General features: G+C 39.1%; 1 protein-coding gene across 1 annotated transcript in view; it reads left to right on the plus strand.

Moving 5' to 3' along the window:
* The first annotated feature begins 6,975 nt into the window (after window positions 1-6,975).
* LOC128983410 (cadherin-87A) overlaps window positions 6,976-23,295 on the plus strand; it is a 122,689-nt gene continuing 106,369 nt past the window's right edge. The window contains exon 1 of the mRNA XM_054402691.1: window positions 6,976-7,521. The gene's annotated coding sequence lies outside the window, so the exon portion shown is untranslated. The remainder of the gene's footprint in view (window positions 7,522-23,295) is intronic.

Raw genomic sequence — 23,295 nt, forward strand, 5'->3', positions numbered from 1 at the left:
CTTTGAGTAGTACAAGGATGTCGAGGATATACTGGCTGAATACAGTGAGCACCCTATGCCGGATGAATATAGGGCGGCAGTGCTGCTTGTAGCCAGCAGATGACACTATCCTCATGGCTTTCTTCTGGAGCAGTAGGATGTCATGGGCTGCTGTAGAATGGCCCCATAGGACAAGGCCGTACGACACATGGCTGTGGAAGAGGGCGTGATAGACCATCAGCAGAGAGGGTTGACTTAAAGTAGGACGAAGTCTTCTTAGTAGGTAAGTAACTCTAGATAGCCTAACACATACCTTGTCTATTGCTTCCAATTTAACCTGGGGTCAAGCCAGAAGCCCAGGAGTTTTACAGCTTCATCTTCCACAACAGGTTTGAGGGTACACAGGATGGTCTGTGTCTTGTCCTCATTCACCTTGAGCCTATTGACGGCAAACCAGCTCTTCGCTTCTTCCAGTAAGACAGTAGCTTCTCCACGGAGATCCTCTAGGTCTTTCCCTCTAGAGAACAGAGTAGTATCATCAGCAAACAGTAGAGTACGGTTGTTAAGTGAGAGGTCATTGATCATGATAGTGAAGAGCACTGGCCCCAGCACCGAGCCCTGCGGCACGCCGTGAGGTATGCTGCCAACGCTGGAAGAGGCACCTCTCAGAGTAACATACTGTTTGCGGTCACTCAGGTATTCAGTCAGTGAGCCAAGGACTGCGCCACCCACCCCATACCTACTCAGTTTAGCAAGAAGGATTTTGTGGTTTACGACATCGAATGCCTTGCTCAAGTCGCACAAACTTAGCAGGACAGACTCACCCGTTAACCACCAGGGGCCCATTTCATAATAAAGTACAAACTAATATTATTAGTAAATCAGCTGATCGCCCAATGCAAATCTTATGGAAATTACAAGTTACAAGTTGTAACTTGTAACTTGTAGTTTATTATGAAATGGGCCCCTGTACTTTTACTTGCAATGCTAGCTTTTTTCTTTTTTTGGTTTGTCCAGAGTCTGATTTTTACTCACTATTGTATGGCACTATTTACTAATATTATTACATGTCTTGCTATTAAGATTTGTATGGATCTTGTTTCTCTTTCAGTATTATTATTATGCCTTTCGCACGTTACCTGTATATCCTCTTACATATATTTTTGTAATGCTAGCTTCTTTTGTTCATAGTCCACCTGTTACTAATTTTGTATGTACTATTTAGTAGTATTACTATTCTTATGCATATTGTGTTCTCACCTATTGTATTATTTAGTATCTTATCTTATCTTATCTGACAGGGGCAGGTCGAGACCTTAAAGCACTTCATCCGAAATCGAATTATTGCGCACCCCAGATACTTAATTGCTTTCTTGTTGACCTACAAGTTGAGGCGCCCAATGAATGCATGTAGCTTCCCAATTAGTTCATCCTCAGGAAGAAATCTACCTCTAGCCATATTTCCAAGAGTTATCGATCTAGCGTCAGAGAGCTCAATACAATCAAAGAGTAAGTGATCAGCTGTCTCTTCTGACCTATCACAGTACCTACAGATCGGTTCACCATCATATAAGCCCATCCGTTGTAGATGTTTCCTGAATCTTCCATGACCAGTTATCAGTTCAACAATTAATTTAATTCTTCGTCTGTCTAGTCTCAAGAGGTCAAAGGCAACCTTTTTGGAGGGCCTAAACAGAGTAAGCTTGCTGACCCTAAGAAGGGGAACATCGACCCAGCGTTTGCGATGCTTTTCCTTGGCCCATGACGCAATCGCAGAACATACACTGTTTCGTGAGATGCCACAGAAGGGTTGCGGGCCTAACAATGATGTCGCAGAGGCAGTATTTGCCAATCTGTCTGCAGCTTCATTTCCTTTAATGCCTGAGTGTCCTGGTACCCAGCAAAGCGTAAGGTCATTTCTCCTACCCAACTCAGACACAGAAGCAAGACAATCCCACACGAGCCTGGAGTTGAATTCGTAAGAGTTTAATGCTTTTAAGGTCGCTTGACTATCAGTAAAGATATTGATTGTTTTGTCTCTGATATCTTTGTTAAGATGTTCTTGAGCACAAACTAGAATGGCAGTGACCTCCGCTTGAAAGACAGTTGGGTACACCCCCATTGGAAGACAAATACCAGTGCCTCCATTCATCCAATGCACATCTGCTCCAGTGCCCCCATTTTTGATCTTAGAACCATCAGTATAGCATTCTAAGTCACCTGTGGGTATGGGTCCTTTTCCGCCAGACCAATCCTTCCTATCTGGTATTAGTACTTTGAAAGGCTTTCCAAAGGAGTATTTTTTGGACATGTGATCTGAAGGTAAGTCCAATTCATCATTATGTACCACCTGAACAATTTTAGAGTGCCCTTTATTGTTCCCTGAGGCTATCCATAAGTTTTCGCATCTAAGGCGTTGGGCTGTTTTACTTGCTACCACCTTAATATAAATGTCAATAGGTAGCATGTCAAGCAGACAATCAAGTGCCGCTCCAGGACAGCTACTTACTGCCCCAGTTATCATAATAAGAGCAAGCCTCTGAACTCCTGCTAAAGCTTTGACAGCTATAGTTGATTCCATCTTTGGCCACCACACAAGCGAACCATATGTAAGGGCGGGTCGAACAACAGATACGTACAGCCAGTGCATAAGTTTAGGCTGTAACCCCCATGTGCCACTTACCATCCGCCTGCATGCCATAAGGGACCATTTGCCACGCTCAATGACTTTTTGAAGGTGTGGTCCCCAGTGAAGTGATCTGTCCAAAATTACACCAAGATACTTCACCTGATTCTGCAGCTCTATTACAGTACCCTGCAGTCTTAGTGGGCCGATCCCGTCCAGTTTCCTCCTTCTTGTGAAGGGTACCATTACAACTTTCCTGGGATTTATAGAGAGCCCAACTTCCTGGCACCAACGGTCCACTACCCTTAAAGCTCTATTCATAAGGTCAGTTATGGTTCCGTGGAACTTTCCAACCACAAGGATTGCAACATCATCAGCATAACCTAAGGCGAAAACCCCACTTTCGTTGAGGGTCCTTATGAGGTCGTCTGCTACCAAATTCCAAAGTAGAGGAGAAAGAACCCCCCCCCCTGAGGACATCCTCGAGTAGTTCTTGCCTCGATCGTATCATTGTGGAGTGAGAGCCTAACCTTCCTACTGAGAAGCAAGGATTCAATCCATCTACATATTATACCGTGAAAACCTCTTGCTCTCACCGCATTAAGAATCGCTGGAGTACCAGTATTGTCAAAAGCACCTTGAATATCGAGAAAGGCACCCAGGGCCACTTCACTGCTCTCTAGAGCTTTCTCAATCTTGCTTACAAGTTGGTGCAACGCAGTCTCGCATGATCTTCCTGAGACATACGCATGCTGATTAATATGTAAAGGATGTGTCCTAAGAGCTGTATCCATCATATATCTTGAGACCAACTTTTCTAGGATCTTAAGAAAGAAAGAAGATAGAGAAATGGGTCTGAATGACTTAGGGTCAGTGTAACTATCCCTTCCTGGTTTAGGAATAAATGCGATACGCGAATTACACCACCCTAAGGGAATGTGTCCTAACGCTAAGCTGGCTCTGAAAAGTTTACAGAGTGGGTGTATAATTGTATCAAGACCCTCCTGCAAACAAACAGGTCTTACCTCATCAGGACCCGGCGATTTGAAGGGTCGTAATAAGCCAACAGCCCATCTTACCTTGCTGAAGGTGACTATGCGGCAAGCAGTGCTCCACATAGAATGAGTGGCACGACGGCCCAGGTTAGGCCGCTCTGGACTCACCTCCTCCTGCTGCACTTCAGAAACAATACAACCAGGGAAATGAGTTTTTACCATAACCTTTAGTATTTCGGTAGGTTCAAAAGCCATTACACCATCCGGTCCCTCAACGGCACCCAAAGTAACATGCCTGTCTCTAACAAGTACCTTATGTATTCTAGAAGTATCCTTGATACTCTCTAAATTTCCACAAAAATTTTTCCATGAGAGCCTTTTGGCCTTACGTACTGCATGGTTATATTCTGTGAGAGTTGTATGGTATGTATCCCAATTATTGGTTATCTTTGCTCGCCTAAATTGGGCCCTTACTCTCTTCCTAAGAGAGGCAAGTTCAGGACCCCACCAACTAGCCCTGTTGCTCTTTCCCTTGCTCAAAGGACAATTATCCTCAAAGGATGTAACTATGCACCTAGTTAGACGATCTGCCGCCTCGTCAAGCGCATCAACTGTGTTAATAGGAGATGTGTTCAGGTTCGAGGCAATTCTGCCCCGAAGATCAGCTCTGAAGGATGCCCAGTCGGTTTTAACTGGGCTCCTGAATAAGCGAACCTCGCCGCAGAAATTCCCCAACCCGAAGACAATGTGCCTATGATCAGACAGGGATGGCTCAAGGGACACTGACCAGTCAATAATCCTGTCAGCCATACCCGCCGAACACAGGGTAAGATCAATTACTGATTGGCCTATCCTGCTTAAAAAAGTTGGTTCTGAGCCTACATTTGCAACAAGTAGGCCGCAAGAAGCTATGTATTCTAGAAGTGACCTACCTCGGTTGTTAGTGTCCCTGCATCCCCAGGCCGTATTATGGGCATTGGAGTCGCAGCCTATCACGAGTTCAGATCCAGACTCGTGTGCGAGGTCGACCAATCTTCTGACCTCGGCCGATGGGAGCAGTCCATCGTCGCCCTGTGGCATGTAAACAGAGGCCAGCAGCAGTTTTATGTTGGATTTAGTACATACAGTCTTAATTACTGTTACGTCCCTCGAACAAAGCTCTAGAACTGGATTACATTTTAGCCCCTCTTTAACCCAAATGCAAGTTCTAGGGTGTGGTACAGATGCAGAGAAGATGCTACCCTTTATAGTTCCCATCCCCGCAATTCTAAAATTATTGATCCAGGGTTCTTGAATCAAGGCATAATCTAAGGACTGCTTAACCGTGCTCAGACAGAACACAGCCGTGGCAGCCTTACTGTGTTGTAGGTTCGCTTGAAGGACCTGAGTCATCAGAGGGAGCACCAGAGATAACTCTGAGCTGTATTTTCCCCAGACCCAGATAGATAATCCAGCCACGATCTTTCAGAACCTGCGCATTCATTTCATCAATAGCAAGAACAAGAATCTGATGATCATCCTTCCTCTTCCCACCAATGACGCGCCAGTCCTTTGTCGTGACACCAGGATTTTGCCGCTCAATCTGAACAAACACTTTAGAGGCTTCGACCTTGGCCAAGCGCCTGTCAGTGCGTAGGAGCACTTTGGTCGTGCGCAACAGATCCTTATAGTCTGCTACAATGACCTCCATACTCCCCTCACTTCCCAGCGCCAGCTTCGGTGCCACCCTCTTTAGCCAGTCAGTTGTTTCAGAATTACCACAAGTTACGACAAGAGCACCCTTCTCATGGTAAATTTTTTCAAACTGATGAGGAATGTTGGCGCCGTCATCACCAAACACCAACTCCATCAGTTTGTCCTGCAACAAATCACATTCCTCAACAGAGAATCTCGCATCGGGATAGGCCGCTGGAGCTACTGCCAACTTGTGACCCACAAGCTGATCTCTGTAGCTGGACTTTCCTGCAACGAGTCCATCTGCTGATTGATTAGAGTTTTTATTTCTCTTAGAAGGAGGATTTTGAGACGACCCAGGGTTACTATCGGATCCGGTTCTACGCATCGGTGATACGCCTGAACCTTCCCCAGGAGAACTCAAGGACTCTCGCTTCCTCTTTCTCCACTGTCTGTTAGGGATCCACGTGCCCTCAGCCTTTTTCCTTTCTCTAACAGACATATTGTACTCAGTTTTGGTCATAACTGTAAAAGTGATCTCAGAGTCGGACGAAACATCCGCCAGAGATGGAGAGTCGCCAGCACTGCTGGTGTTTAGTGGCTTATTCAGGTCTGCATCTAACCTGTGGCAAAGCTCAAGCACATCAGTAGATGAATTGGGTGGAGTTCTTGCTGTTAAGGAACTTCTCGAGAAGACCTCTGGCGTGTCCAGGATCTCCCCAGGTTCCGTCTCCATAGCGGTGTTCTGCACAGTAACATTATCATTGTTAAAGGAAAGCTGATCGTTGCCCTCCCCAGAATCCATGGGCTTGTCCTCCAAAAAGGAGGAGTGGGATTCCCCGCTTGAGCAGGTACCCACCTGGGGTAATGATTCCGTTCGTTTACTTTCAGCCATTACTAAAACAAGAAAAGCAAAAAAGTTAGCAGTTTAGCAGCCGAACCGTGACCCACTCACTACGCCTGCTAATATCCAAGACTGGACCCTTTCGGGGTAGGACCCCTCATCGTCTCCAGCTCAGTCCTGTCACAGCTGCACACATACCTGTAACAGTTGGCGGTAACATTAGCTATCTGGGCCTTGGCCGGATTGGTGATTGTCACCTCCGCCCAAGGCCAGTACTAGAGCAGCCGCTCCCTACCCTAGGGCTGTCTAGTCACGACACAGCCAGCGCTAGATCCGCTGCCTTCAGCGAGTGCAGAGGCACCACTTGCAGGCTGTGCATAGCACAGTACGACTTTGCTGAACAAAGTCGACTCACAGCGGTCTTGGAGGAGGAGCTGTCATAGACAGCTCCCCCTCCCTGAGGAGCTTACGCTTACCTCTCACCTCCTATTATTTAGTATTTATTATTGCTTGTTATCTCCCGTATGTAATGGTATCATTGTACAATGGCTTCTGTCGTGAATAAACGAATTGAATTGAATTGATACTAAAAAGTCGATGTCTGTCATCCGGTAGAAAACAATTTCGATATTTAACTGAATGCCTACCATATCGTTGTGAGCCCAGCGTAATCCCGATAAAACCTCTCGGTCGGTAAGAACCTCTCGCTAAGCAAAAATATAATCAAAACGTCAAACAATCGAGGTTCAAACAATCGAAATGTTTCGATTGTAACATCTCGTAATCGCGCATCACTCGCGCATCGGAGTCGACTCGACATCGACAGTCAGTCAGAGGTCAGAGTTCAGTCAGAGTCCAGAGTCCAGAACAGAGTCAGTTCAGTTCGGTTCTGTCAGTTCAGTGTACGTACAGTACTACAACAGACAGACGACGACGTCTTTAACTTTGTTTGTTACCGTTAGGAGACTTGACAGGAGTTGCCTAGAACCCCTAGACCTACTAAAACTTAACTGACATTGGAAGTGGATTTATGTGTTTATTTAGTGCAGGGTTTATTTAATCCTATTTAATAAATTATTCATATTTTTTGTGGTATAAAGATACACTCTTGAGTATTTCGTTCAGCCTTTTCTTTTTTGTTTGATTAATATTTGAAAATCTAACAGAAGGCTAAACGTCAGTTAGTAACCCTTCTTCTAACCGAATAAAACCTTTATAAAACATAAGTTAAATTAGTTTTCAAACTATATTTATTACAATTCAATTTGTGCGGGACATATACCATCCATGAGGCTTTTGCACGGAAACGGGCCCCAAGTGATGGAATAGGCCTTGGTTGGATCCCAGCCACGTCCACTTTCTGAGAGCTTCAGTTATTGTTTATGTTATTTGGATTTATTAAGGTGAGTGCCGAGTACATTTTACTAGATGATAATTATGTCTTTGTTTCAACGGTATAACCATTTTACTTTTAGTTTGACATAGGATGCCATACAATATAAAACTAGGTGGCGTTCGCAAAGGCATCCACAAAATTGAGCGGAGTCATCAAGGGTTCATATTATATTGTTTTTGTTATACTGCAGTAAAAACAGTCGTTTAATGCATGTGTTTTGGGTCTAAAGTAGCATTTTAACTCTTTAGAGAGTAAAAATCGTTTTTAGCCTCTATGGAGTAAACATCAGCTGTTGTCAACTCAGTTGGAAATTTCGATTGTAAACGATTGAATGTGTTGAAAATATGTATCGATTCGTTCTTCATAATCATTTTAGCATTTTAGCATTGCAGATACATTAATCCATTCCCGCAGTCAAAAAACTGCTCACCTTTACTACTTCCTTCACCACCCCCTACGTCGTGGACCTGTTTCCCTCTCTTCCCATAGCTTTTTAGGATTGCAGATACGTTAATTCTTTTTTGCTAAAGTCAGTTCCCACATTCTGCACTGCTAGCCTTACTACTTCCTTCACCATTTCCTACGTCATAGACCTGTTTCCTTCCCTTCTCATAGCATTTGAGGACTAAAGATACATTAATCTAACTGCGACAGACGGTAATCACACTATGCTCATACTTTACTACTTCCTAAGCCACTTCCTACGTCGTGGACCTATTTTCATCACTTTCCATAGGATTTTAGTATTTTAGATACGTTAATCTAATTGTCACAAACATTCCCCAAACTCCGCACTGTTAGCCTTTACTACTTCTTTCACAATTTCCTATGTCGTGGGCATGCTTCCATCCCTTCTCATAGCATTTCAGCATTGCAGATACATTAATCCAACTGCTACAAACGGTTTCCAGTTCCCACACTCCACACTGATCACCTTACTACTTGCTTCACCTCTTCCTACGTCGCGGACCATTTTCCCTCTCTTTCAAGAGCATTTTAAGATTGTAGAGACCTTAATCTAATCGTCATACCCAGTTCCCACAGTTCGGACAGCTCGCCTTTACTACTTCCTTCACCACTTCCTACGTCCCGGACCTGTTTTCCTCCCTTTCCATAGTATTTTAAGATTGCAGATCCCTTAATCTAATCGTGATAAACAGTTCCCACACTCCGGACTGTTCGCCTTTACTACTTCCTTCACCACTCCCTACGTCCCGGACCTGTTTTCCTCCCTTTCCATAGCATTTTAAGATTGCAGATCCCTGAATCTAATCGTCACAAACAGTTCCCACACTCCGGACTGCTCGCCTTTACTACTTCCTTCGCCACTTCCTACGTCCCGGACCTGTTTCCCTCCCTTCCTTTAGCATTATTGAAATGCAAATACCTTAATCTATTGGTCATAAACAGATCGGCACAATCCGAACAACTCGCCTTTACTACTTCCTTCGCCACTTCCTACGTCCCGGACCTGTTTTCCTCCCTTTCCATAGCATTTTAAGATTGCAGATCCCTTAATCTAATCGTCATAAACAGTTCCCACACTCCGGACTGCTCGCCTTTACTACTTCCTTCACCACTCCCTACGTCCCGGACCTGTTTTCCTCCCTTTCCATAGCATTTTAGAATTGCAGATACCTTAATCTAATCGTCATTAACAGTTCCCACACTCCGGACTGCTCGCCTTTACTACTTCCTTCACCACTTCCTATGTCATCGACCTGTTTCCCTCCCTTCCCATAGCATCATAGGATTGCAAATACCTTAATATAATGGTCATAAACAAAACCCACACTGCGGACAGCTCGCCTTTACTACTTACTTCACCACTTCGGCACTTCCTACGTCGCGGACTTGTTTTCTCCCCTTCCAATAGCATTTTAGGTTTGCAGATTCCTTAATCTAATCGTCATAAACAGTTCCCACACTCCGGACAGCTCACCTTGACTACTTCCTTCACCACTTCCTACGTCGCGGACCTGTTTTCCTCCCTGCCCATAGAATTTTAGGAATGCAGATACCTTAATCTATTCGTCATAAACCGTTTCCACGTGGTTTGCACACTCCAGACTCACCTTTAGTACTTCCTTCACCACTTCCTACGTCACGGACCTCAAGTTAATGTTGTCATTTAATTATATTCATGATCCGTACAGTTTCTGTTCTAATATCTGTGGAATAATGCTATCAGCTATTTCTCTATCTACTGCATTCAAAAGTCAACAGCTGATTATATGTCTTTGTTTATGTGTCAAATACTGCTTCCATAAGGATTACATTGAAACTTTGAGACCCAGTGGGGCGGATTCCTGGGAGACTTTTTTAACGCGATATAGATGTTGGCACTCACCGGTATGGTCTTTATCACCATGCAAAATTTGAAAACGATTGATTCAGCCGTCTAGGAGGAGTTTGCGTATTACGAAATGCATAAGAGTCGACGTATAAGAGCTTCGCTCGCTTCGCTCGCTCCGCTCAATAATATTCAATAAACAAATGTGCAACAACCCTAGGCCTATTTGTAAAAATAACAACAACGTTGATTCAAAGATATACCTAGGCCTACCTAATAAGTTATAGCGGGTACAGTTTCTTAACTGGGCTACGCAAATATCGATTGAAAATATTGATTATTAACTTAACTGATATTTTTAACTCTAAGTTAGGCCTAGGCCTATCAGTTAACTTATAAAATGAAACTATCATAACCTAACCTAACTAACCAAACTTGCTGAGTAGGTAGGCCTACTAAAATGTTATCTCTGTACCTATGTTGTTTGATTTTTTTGACCTAGTTACCATGAACATAGTAAGTTAACTTAATTGAATGAAGTCTTTCTAATTGAATCGATAGTTTCAAACGATATTAGCGTAGCCCATCTCAGAAGCTGTACCCGATATAGCTGTGGAAACCGAAAATTATATTGATACCTAGCATAAGTTATATCATTAGAAACTAGGTTTTTAGCCTAAACTTAATATAACGGTAAACAAAATTGTGGCGAGCTCACAAACATTAGCTGAACTACAGTTGTTTTAAAGTTCCTTATGATTTCTTCTGTTTACATTTTATTTTGTTACTCCATTGCGGTAGCCTAAACTAAATGGGAAATGAACTGGGAAATACGAAAACTGAGGAGAGGATATAGGCTAGGTACAATACAATAATGTAGGTATGCTTAAAGGCATTCTAAGTGCTAATGTTACAAAACTCAAAGGCATTTAAATGTAGCCTATATTATTGTATCGTACCTAGCCTATATCCTCTCCCCAGTTTTCGTATTTCCCAGTTCATTTCCCATTTAGTTTAGGCTACAGTACCACAATGGAGTAACAAAATAAAATGTAAACAGAAGAAATCATAAGGAACTTTACAACAACTGTAGTTCAGTTAGAGGCCAAAAACACCATCCGTTCAAATTCATATATATAGGCTATATATATATTTATATATATATATATATATAACTTATAAGTTATATATATATATATGTGTCCGTTAGCACGATAACTCGAGCAAAAATGATCCGATTTTGATGAAATTTGGTACAAACGAGTAAACCTACATTTATTCGAACGAGTTTGCGATCCAGCATGATCAGACCATGGGAACGGGGGTTTACGGGGGGGTTTTATGGGGTAAAAATAGGTTTTTCCCATTTTTGACCCAAAAAACATAAAATTTAGCAATTTCTTTCCAAACCATTTTGTAGAGCTTCAAAAAACAAAGTAGTAGGCCTATATTGAAGCGTTATTATGCGCCTAATGGTTATGGAGAATATTCCAAAAAATTGTTAATTTAAAATTCCCATGTTTTTCTTATGGAGAATAAGTAAACTGTTGTAGTTTGCTTCTTTATGAACATATTTTGATCAAATTTGTAAGATGTTTTCATCTATTATACTAATTCCGTAAGGAATTTCTTGTGCACAGCAAAACTCTTTTATTTATGAACCGATTTTGATGATTATGGTGTCAAATTAAAGGGAATTCTCTGTAGAAGTCATGGAATAACTTTTGTCACGATCAGTTCAATGTGCTTTGCCCCATTGGACTTTAAAGTTTTCATGTATTTTAAATATACAAGTAAAAGTTTGTTAAGATTACCTACCTAACATATGATTTATTTCTTTAAAAAATCTGTCTTCATAAAAATAGCCTGTTTCCCTTCTGTCATTTTAGTATGTACTTTTTCTGTTTACCTAATTTTGATTATCATAAAATTCTACCTAGAAGAAACATTCCTGTGTTTGCGATTCGGCGTTGTATTTACAACAAAGATGGCATGATAATAAATTGTGAAAAGTTACCTACGCTGGTTTTTGAAATTCAAAGAAATATTATGTGACCGCTTGATTTTTTTTTAATATTGCACGGACAGATGCTGTCACAAAACAGACTATTATTACTTACGAGGTCTTAGCGTACAGTACAAAACAGATTTAAATTGCCAATAAAATTAAATTAGCCAGCCTCAGTCTCCGGAATAAAATCCAATAGTAACGAAGCTAAAAAATATGTGTAAAATAATATTATGGGATGAAGCTTCTATGTCCAATAAGTATGCTTTATCATCTGTAGAATGATTACTGCGAGATATCGCCAGAAGAGAAGGCCAAGCAATGCCTTTTGGTGGAAAGGTTTTGGATGTAAGATCTGGAAATGAGCTACCATAGTCTCTGGTGCGAGCCGCTGTGAAATGGTAGAAAATTCAATAATTATATCACCTTTATGGTCAATGTTTAAAAATATTTCATTTGCTAAATACATAAGAGCGAATCCAAGGGAATCAATATTTGCTGAATATCCTTTACAAACAAGGAATGGCCAAGAGAGTGAGACATTCATAAGTCTTCCACCACAATGTATTGCGAATAAAAATATTGACAAAACCTTCAGTGAACGATTCTCTGAAAATGCTTTAAAAAGACAAAATTCATGCAATAATTTAACCAAAGAATGAACATGGTGACCAAATTAATAATAAATTAGCTAAGCAACTAAATAATGACAGCAGAGTTTACTACTGAGTGGACACTTTGATTCGAGAAGAGGAAGAACATGTCCCGGTTACATGTCCTTAATGATTTTCTCCACACTTTAACACCAAGTGGTTATGTCTCACAAGTTATGTTGTTATGTTTATAAAAAGGTGGAATTTTAATTTTAACAAGAAATTGAAATCCATAAAAACGACAGGTTAATGGAACCAGAATAATGGTGAAAGAGATTAATGACAAAGTCTATGAAAATGATTACTGGAAGTTCGGCTGGAAAACGAGTATTATTATTCCAATTAAGTTTAGAATCGTCAGAGGGAAATTTTCTCCTGAAATTCAAAAATCTGCAGTTCCAAATGCCGAATCGCTTTTGCCATGACCATCACAAAATTTCAAGGACAGACACTTGAAAAAGTTGGTCTTATCTGTCGTAGTCCTGCTTTGAGCATTGGACATTGTACGTACCACGCTTTCGATTACCTAAAAATAATGGTGAAAAAACAACGAAACCAAGGTCTTCTGATTAAAGACGTTATTAGAGTGTTTGCGAAAAAATCTTATGGAAAGAGTCACCTTTAACATGTAAAAAGTAAGATGTAAATGTTAACTGTTCTGTCAGGCAGTATTGTGTACTCTGTTAAAACCTTTATTAAAACAGTAGCCTATTGAGTATTGACTTTTGATTTATTATGTAGTGACAAGATAAAATTGTATTTAAATTATTGAAATGACATTGAAATGTAGGTAATATTATTAACTGGAAACAACTTGTTTCTTACTAACTATTAACATTTTACAAAAAAAAAAAACAGTTTTACCCGCCCTGATGCAGCAAACCTAAGTACTTGTTAAACTAATTCTATTTAAATAGGGGAAAAATGTTATATTTTTAAGTAGACGTTGCAGTGTAAATCCAATCAGTCAAATGAAAATTTCCTTAGTCTGCAGGTTTGCTGCGGCGGGGGTATTATTAGCCTACATCCATATTACTGTTTTTGTTCTATCTTAGCCTAAACTGTATTCGGTTAAACACAACAAAATAACAATTTCAAGCATTTTTCATCAACATCAGTCCAAAATTACTCAAAAAAGAAACCAAATGTGGCTCTTCCGTGGGCTCTTCCTGTTGTAGGCCTAAAGCAAAGTTTATATCATATCAGCATTTCGGCAACATGCAAACACAACACAAATATATTTAAACCCCATATAAACGACGGGACCTCTGCTAGTTTAGCCTGTACTGTAATATTTAAATACAGCAATTAATTTTTTCCTAAATGCTATGCCAGACCGTGCACATTCATTCAGAGTAGGCCTAGTGTCACAGAATCACATTATTTTTGGATCAGCCATTGGACTAGTGTCTGGCAGCACACATATTTCGGAGTAGCGTCATAGCGGAACATTCTTTTTGAAGCAGTGTCTTAGCAGTGCCTTCTTTTTGGAGAAGTGCCGTCAGCCGTTAGGTAGGCCTATCTAGCAGTGCCTGACTGATCACTCTTTAATGGAATACCATACCTAGTACCTAACCTATCTTAGGTGCTTTATTTTTGGAGCAGTGCCATTTGGTGTAGCAGTGCCTGACCGGTCACATTTTTTCGATTACCTAGTGTCTTAGGCCCATTTTATGCCTGCGGTTGTGGTTTTTATCGCACTACAAAAAACATGCGGCTGCTAAATTCACATGAGGTTTGGAACTTGTGGCGCCACAGGTTTTTATATCAACTGTGGTGGGGAGGAAAGTGCTGCCAACATTAATTTCACTAGGCAGTCTCGTCCTGTAACTGTGACTGGGGAGGGTTGGTAGCACTGACAGCGGTTGCTGCCATGCTGCCCGTTCCGCAGTGCCTAAAAGCACCCATTAGAGACAAAGAATTGCAGGTGCATAAAAGGGACCATAGCAATGCCTTCTTTTTGGAGTAGTGTTGTCAAAGCACTCTGATCTGACCGAGGTGAGATTGAACCCTCAGTTATACAAATGCAGGGCTCCTACAAAAGAAGACCAATTCCTTACACTACTTAGCTAATGGTCTACTGCTCCAATTACATTAGTCAGCCATAGCACAAAGACATTGTTGTTATAAATATGATTATATGGGTTCCAGCAAAAGCCGGCCTTAAGGTCCAATTCCTATCCTGCGACTGTTACGACTCTAGTTGCGTGGCTGAAGAAATTGACTGCTTTAATGCAAAGTAGGTAAATGCAACCGTTTCCTATCAAGCGTCTGCAGCCGCGCGGCTAAGGCCGTCGCGACTGAACTGCTCCGATGATTTAAATTTCTGTTCTTGATGAAAAATATCTTGACAAAAAAAAAGACTGTTTCCATGACAGCATGGGAACTGTCACATGAGAGCATTCTCAATGAAAACATTTGGCAATATGAACAGGCAACTATGACTGGTAATCGTTGTAATACATGTAGAAATTACTTTATAAACAGCATTTGCAGTGTCAATATTATTATAAAGATTTGTCAAACTGATCTGATCATAGATAGTATGATACATTTTGTCACTCAACCATTTCCCAATATTAAAACTTTTTCCACGCGCCCTAGATTAATCTATTTATATACTAACTAAGTTAATCTATATGCTGACCCTGCCTGTCGCCATTTTTTCAGTTGGCCTAAAACTAAATATTATATGATCAACTTACTGAGTATAATATAGAAGATTGTTTAATGTAAATGGCTGAGATAAATAGCATTTTTTTCTTCAATATAGATTTTCTGGTATGAGGAAATAAATTTTAGTCCTCGAGTACAGGCAATGGAAGGACCTTGACTGTGGGTCTAGTAAGAAGGCCACTCTTCTTACGCACAGTACAACTCTTGTAATGCTATCCGAACCAGTATGAGTTTCAACAATTCGAGCCAATGGCCAACTCATTGGAGGTGTAAGGATGTCTTGAATCCCAACCACATCAACAACTTTTGAGTTTTGTGTTTGCTTGTTCCATTTGTTGCATTCTTGCAAAGTATGACAGTAGTCTTGTCTCCTTCGATGCTATATGTGTTGAGTAAAGCGTTGAAGATGTTGCCATCTTTTCAGTCTTTTTATCAGGGGTTTTCTTGCATTCTCTTTAGGAACTGCAGTAAGTGGAGTTCTAACTAAAAAGTCCAGGTGTCAGTGCCGATAGGTCTGATGGATCTGCAAAGAGGGGTGTTATAGGACAAATGTTTAGGATTGCTTATATTTTTGTAGTTACAGTGTTGTATTCTTCAGTCTCTCCCACAACTCTTTGCAGGTGGTATTTCATACTTTTCACAGCAGCTTCCCAGAGACCTCCGTGGTAAGTTAACGAAGGTGTATTAAAGTAGAACTTGATTGAGTTTTGAGTTGAATTCAATGATACTAAGTTTATTTCTTGATTCTTAAAAAAATACTTAACTGCTGATTTCAAGATCTTCTTAGCACTCACAACATTAGTTCCATTGACACAGTATATATTTTTACAAAGACCTTGTCTTGATATAAGTCTTGTCAAAGCGGAAATAAAATCAGGGGAAGAGAGTTTGTCTATGGTTTCAAAATGTGCACCCTTTGTTACAAAACAAATAAAAATACATCTGTATTAGGAGACAGGTCCATCTAACGTTGTGAGCTTTTGCAGTGAATGGGCAAAAAAAATTAATTCCAAGAATGGTTCTGACAGGGTAACTCGAGATTCAGGAAGTTCTCCCATCAAAAGAGCATTTTTAAGCAGGGTTTTCCTAGCAACGCAGTTAAGCCAGTTACGCAGCGTGCTGCATACACACGGACCTGGAGCCGCCGACCCCTTTGAAACCCATGGGAGTGTTTTCCTAGCGACACGATGTGCGACTAACTGAACCGCGCAGCACAAAGCGTACAGCGTGATTGGGGGGTCTGCTTTGAGAGCAGTCAGTTGTTAACCACGCTGCCGAACTGGGCTATTATAAATATGGAGAAAACTAGTTTGAGTGATGTTGCTAAGTTTACTGGTAATGATGACAGACATTAATTGTCTGTGTGTCTTGAGTTAGTTCTGTTCCATTCTGATTGTTGGCTTCCAAGTTATGTCACTTCGCACCAAGTCGACAAGACAAGACAGGGAAAGTGATCTTAAGTTAGCCTAAAGTCAAAGTATTGCTAATTTTACTTCATCGTCAATCGGGTACTTATTAATAAGAATACTAAATGCACCCTCATAGCTATAAACATAGATTTTAAATAGTTCGCTGAAGCATTTTCGCCTGTTGTACAGTAGAGCTAGGGCTATGTCTACACCTTCATCCATCTCTTCATCTTTGACAATGAAAGCGAGACACCTCTTTTCTCCGATCCAAAGCAGAATGCTACCGTGGGTACCGCGAATTTGCTAGTCACGCAACGCATTGGCCGATTGTAGAAAAACACTTTTCCGCTGCGTCCAACTTTTTACGCCGTTCCACGCAGAGTTCTTGACCTTAACCGCGTAGCGTGCTGAAGTTGGAGGAAAACGCACGTTTACTTGGGCTTTAATACAAAAACATTGTATGCATTTGAACACTCTTGCACTAATCAAATTCCTAGTGGATAAGAAATGTTTAAAATAGTCTGCAAACACTTTACAAACGATTGACTTAAAATATTCAGTTTCTGGAGTTTTCTGTTTGCCAACAAAATGGAAAACACTCAAACATGAAAGAAGAAACAAAGCTTTATATACTCGTGGTATTATGAGAAATTATCTTTGTTAGATATTTTGAATGGTTATTTACTAAGGACTTGTGAAGGAATTTGTGCGCGGCTATTATTTGAGCTACATTTCCAAACCTGTAGAGGTAATTTAAGTGTTGTATGTACCTTCAAGCATTCTTTTGTCCACCACCTTCTGAGAAATACATAACACGCACAAGGCAAAAATATGTTTTCTTCACTCGTCACCGCTAGACGTGTTGACTGTGTGTACTAGAGGTCTTATTTTTGTATGGACGTAAAACAAGAAAAAGCAAAAACTTCGTGGTGGACAAAGGCTTGAGACGCCAACAGTCAGTGTGTGAAAACAGTTTGCAGACAAATCTCCTTGTGTGGACGAGGCTAACGTTAACATACAAGTTGGAAGGAATTTGCTAATATGTTATTTACATAGATGCTGCAAACTATGTAAAAATTGATACAGTTTGACATTCTTTTGATATTTTTGTCAAGTAGATTCTTGATGATTAATTTTTAGTCACACACACCTTTATCATTGGGCTTGTCAGGTATTAGATCAGATTGTATTTGGGTTGTGACCTTTTTCTATCTGCACAGAAATATTACTTCATGTAAAGATAGTGTATTTATTGTTGTATCGTCGCTATTCCCCTACATTGCTGAAAGAAGGTGTTGCTGTTGCTGTACTGGCACTGGTGGTCTGTACACGTGATATCACACCGCCTCAGGCAAGGCCGGTCCTACTATCACACTCTCCGTAACCTGTTTCTCCACTTGCATGCCAACCTAGCGATCTCTTCCGCTTTATGTCATTATGTAATTAGGTCTTAAGTTTAGGACTGGATGGGGAGATGCGGTGGTGATTATGTATTGGGTGCGTAATTACTTCACGTTCATTGTTTGACAAAACTAGAATATCGACGCTTTGTTTAAAGTTAATTTTGACGACCAAGAGTTTGTGTTGTGACAGTATTCAGGAGATTCTTGCTGACATTTCCCATAAAAACCCCAAGTTTTATTAACATTTTGGGTTCCGAAATCTGATCCCGTCCTCGATTGAAAAGTACCTCATGACTAGATTAGTCCACATAGACCCAGCTAAATCTAGATATCTACAATAGAAAAAGCCAGCCTTAAGTTAAGTTAAGGCACAGAAAACATACTACTATAACCTTATAGTAATAGTAATATGTTTTCTGTGGTTAAGGTGATCAAACAAAAACAAAAAATCTCAGTTTCTATTCGTACTAGGCCTAATTAATTATCGTTTCATATCGGAGATGTAATTAATTCAATTGTGTGTGCGCAAGTGTGCGTTGCTGTCATTTCTTTACTACAGTTCTCTGTTTATAACTTCCTGGCTTGGTGTATATACTTTCTCACCTGGGAACGGGATCGGATTTCAGACCTCGATATACAGTGAAAACTTTTGTCTTTTCCAGTAGTCAATGCTTTACTAATCTTTAGGTAAATTTTCACAATAATCTCATAAGTGGCAAAGAATACCAATATTATACTGCTTTATAGTATAAGTAAAAAATTCAAAACTTGACTATTGATTAAATGAGGCAAAATTGATTAAATGAATTGCAATCTTCTTCTATATATAAAGCCAAAAGTACCCATGAACTTTTGAGAAAACTACAAGTCACACCCCCATAAACCATATACTTAAAATGTTCGTCATGACGAGAAACCTTGCGGCAAATTATCCATTATTTCATAAATTGCCCTATAAGATCGTAATTGCTTTCCAAAGGGAACTTTCCGTTTACCTAATGTTAAAAATACTTCAGCTGTTATTATTTGTTTGTATTACCATTACTGTATTCTGTTTGGTTTATTTCATCTTAACTTAACCAATCAATAGTTTTATTAGTATAACGGGGTGGAGTCTGTGGGTAACAGCTAGTTTACATCACAACAAAACAATATGCTTTTTGACAGCTGAGTCGTTTGGTCTAATACGCAGCTACAGCTAGCTTGTGTTGTTGTACTGGGGAGTCCGACCGAGCCGCCGCGACTCGCGAGATGGACATTGACCCTTGCTGCCGCACGACGACCGTTCACGCCGCAGATTCCTTTGTGTACCTCAGTACCTCCATCTGGCCTGGTCACACCAGACCTCATACGTGATACTAACGTTTCAAGTCTTCGAAATACAACACAGTACCTCGTTTTAGAACAAGAAATTCTGCACTATTCTTACTTAGTTGACGTTTACAAAAAAAGAATGGACTAATGGCACGCGATAAAAATCCCTTCTGAGAATGTATATAAACTGCGAAGAAAATTGGTTAGGTAGAATGAAGTTTCACAGGCGAATGTGGTAGTGCAGCACTGTGTAGTGTATCTGAGGGAGAGACGCAGGCGGTGGCGTAGTGGCGTGTCGTCCTTGGAGAAGTGAGCTCTTAAGTAGTGAACAAACCAGCGTTGTGTGACATTTACCATCACTCAATGCTATATGGTCTTGGTATATGGTAAATGTGGCTTATTATAGAATTTTGGAGCTTACCTAGTAGGCCTAATACATCAATGGCAATGTATCGGCCAACTAAATATCGAATCGTTGGACAAGCATATTATTTTCACGTACCGGTAGTTAAGAGGATAACGGATTTATGCATATCTCCTATCAGTACGTTTTTCTATCTATTTCTCCCTGGTGTTACTATTGCGAGTTTTCTTGGTTTTCTGCATTCTTGCTCAGATTTCCATATAGACACATCTACATATTACAGTGGAAACTTGATAAGACCCTCGATAACAAGTCGCCCTTGATAACAAGTGTCATTTTCAAATCCCCTTTAAATTATTTTACCTCTAATCACAGTTAGGCCTATTACAAACCTCGATGAGAAGTCAACCTTGATAACAAGTCTTATTTTACAATCCCCTTGAGAGTCTTGTTATCAAGGTTCTACTGTATATGGATGTCAAACATTCTCTAAATATCTATTTGTCAACCCATTATAGTCCCTAGAACAGTAGATTGATAGAGCCAATAAAATATCGTTGGTAATTCACCTCTGGATATCGATATCACAACATCGATACATCGTTACCATTTTTGCCTCAAACTTAGTGTTAATTACATCCATAAGTAGGCCTACATGCCACATAATCACTAAAATGTGTTAATTGGATGCTTTTGGCCTTGTACAATAATTCTAACTATAACCGAAGACTATAGACAACATTGTGTTGTCTATAGTCTTTGTGCTATAACTAAACCTAATCATAAAGAGTGGCTGAAAAGTAACTTGCAACCCCTCTTAAATTTTTAACTATTTGTGAAATTTGAAATCGGTTTGTGGCAACCTTGTAAGATATGAAGGGCTACAATAATGATGGTTTAGTTTTTTTTAATGTCAAATACAGTACATACAGTAGTTAAAAATTTAAGGTGGGTTGCAATTGCAAGTTACTTTGCACGTCAAAATCTAATCAAGGCCGTTGCCGCTCAGATAATAGACGATGATCGTGCTGCATTCGTATGTAAAGTTCAGACTAACACTTATGTGTTAAACAGATTGTATATCGGCTTCCGCGGGTAAAAAAGAATACTTCCAAGGGAAGTCAAAGAATAAAATGTTCGGGGTTTTTAACGTATTGTTTGTTTTAGCGAATTTCCCTATAGGGAAGTAGCTATTACCGTAGGTCTCATGGTAAGACCTAAGCCCGGGACCGATTTACTTTTTCATTTTGATGTCTCCAGAGGCCAAAAACACCATTCGTTCAAATTGATATATATATGTGTGTGTCCATCCGCACGATAACTTGAGTATTTTTGTCCGATTTTGATAAAATTTGGTTTGAAGGTGTAAGGCGGGATAAACTTGAATGAGTTCGCGAACCAGCATGATCGGACTATGGGAACGGGGGATTATGGGGGGTTTTATGGGGTAAAAATAGGGTTTTCCCATTTTTGACCCTAAAAACACAAAATTTCACAATTTCTTTTTAAACCATTTTGTAGAGCTTAAAAAAAACAAATAATTTAGTATATTGAAGCGTTATTATGCGCCTAATTGTTATAGAGAAAATTAAAAAAAATTTATTTTAGAATTCCCATGTTATTCTTATGGAGAATAAGTCAACTGTTGTAGTTTGCTTGTTTATGAACATATTTTGATCGATTTTGGAAAATACTTTTATTTCTTACTAAACTATTATCATTTTATAAAAAAAAATTTTTACCCTCCCTGTTGCAGCAAACCTAAGTACTCGTAAAACTAATTCTATTTAAATAGGAAATAAATGTGCTATTTTTATGGAGGCATTTTAGTGTAAATCCAATCAGGTTAATGGAAATTCGTTTAGTCTGCGGGTTTGCTGCGGCAGGGGTATTTCTAAACATAGTTTAAGTTTATGTCCTGTACATTGCAGTTTTGTACATGCATTTCATTACAGTATAGGTATTTATTGAAACAATTGTATATAGATACAGTACCAGAAAATTTCTCTCTATAATATTAAGTCGTTTGTGGTATCTATATCTATACTATTATATAAAAATCTAATGGTGTCTGTCTGTATGTGTATTACTAATAGGTGCAAAAACTACTTAACCAACTGGGCTTAAATTGTACAAAAATATAGCTACCATACCAAGGACCATTATAGGACTATTTACATTACAATACTGACCGTAGGCTTTGCCCCTTTGGCTTTAAAAGTTCTGAGGCGAACATTTTAAAAGTAAATATTGATTGGTCTCCATGGCTGTGATGAGAACACCAACAATGTTTGTTTACATTTGCTTTGACATTTAAATATAAACAAGAAGAACTGCTAAACTGCATATTTCACAATTTCAGACAGCTGATACAAAGAAATTAAATATAATATTTTCCATATGAGGTAGGTTTATTTTAAGCTAACCTTTTACCATGGATTATTTATTCTAAAACTATGTCAATGATTATAGAAAAAAAATTTTATAACCGTTGCTGTATCAACTCCGGCTCTGCTTTGGATTTTTTAAAGCGTCTTAAGTTAATAATCTTAAGTGAAAATAATGTTATTGATATGTTTTCATGGAAACAGTATGAAAATTACAATGTATAGATGTTTTGTATGAATTTGGAGGCTACTTTAAATAAATTCTAACTGCTTCACATGTGTTAGATTAACTTAACATAACTTGCACATCACATTGTTTTTTATATGTATATTTAGGTAAATTAAGTTATTGTGTTTTGCTAAACCTATGCTTAAATTTAACTAAAGAATATCATCAATAACTAAATTGTCGTTGATTTTTTTTTATCTGTTGTATATGTGTAACTATATTTAATTATCAAATGGTAATACAAAATACTCTTATTTTATCTTAACATAGCTTTCAGTTCACATTTACTTTATTTGATACATTTATTATTTGTGTTTTGCCACACCACTGAGTAAATTAAACCAAGGAAAATATCATAAAACTAAGCAGTACACAGTGTTCTTTTGTTTCTAAAATCAATGAAATCTGTTACTACGTTTTCTTACTGGTAAGTGTGAAAATGTAAATGCAATGGACGATGGAACTGATTTAAATGAACTGGTTTGTATATTAAGTTGTTTGTTGATATTTTTGTATAGGTAGTAGAATCAGAGATGCAATGAAACATATACTGTATTTGCTATTACATTTTTTAGTCCTTGATGCTTGACAATCATATTAGTTATGTCTGCTGTCTTTAATGCTAAATTATTTGTTTGAAATTTTTTATAGTACCTATATATAGTTTCTTTAATATTTCAAAAGACTGTATTGATAAGGCACAGCAATATTTCTAAAGTTTATAACAGCTGACTTAGTTTTGCTAATGATTTATTGTGAGTGAAAAAACTGAAGATGAAAGGGTTTGTGATTTAATATAAAGAAGAGTTTAATATAAAGATATCTAAATTTAATAATTAGTATTTTTGCAACTTCAAAATTGAAATTTAAAATGTCAATAATAAATTAAAAGATGTGTAATTAAGGGAGATGAAGGTAAATCATGTATGTCAAAGTTTAACTCGGAGATTTGGTCAGTTTTTCTCATATCAGCCTACACAAGATTTAAAATTAATCAAAACCAAAATGGTGGTATCCACTACTTACCAGATTTAAAAGTCATAAC

The sequence above is a fragment of the Macrosteles quadrilineatus genome, unplaced genomic scaffold (assembly GCF_028750875.1).
Source record: "Macrosteles quadrilineatus isolate MER2022 unplaced genomic scaffold, UCM_ALF_1.0 Scaffold_1__1_contigs__length_201487025, whole genome shotgun sequence".
Lineage (NCBI taxonomy): Eukaryota > Metazoa > Arthropoda > Insecta > Hemiptera > Cicadellidae > Macrosteles > Macrosteles quadrilineatus.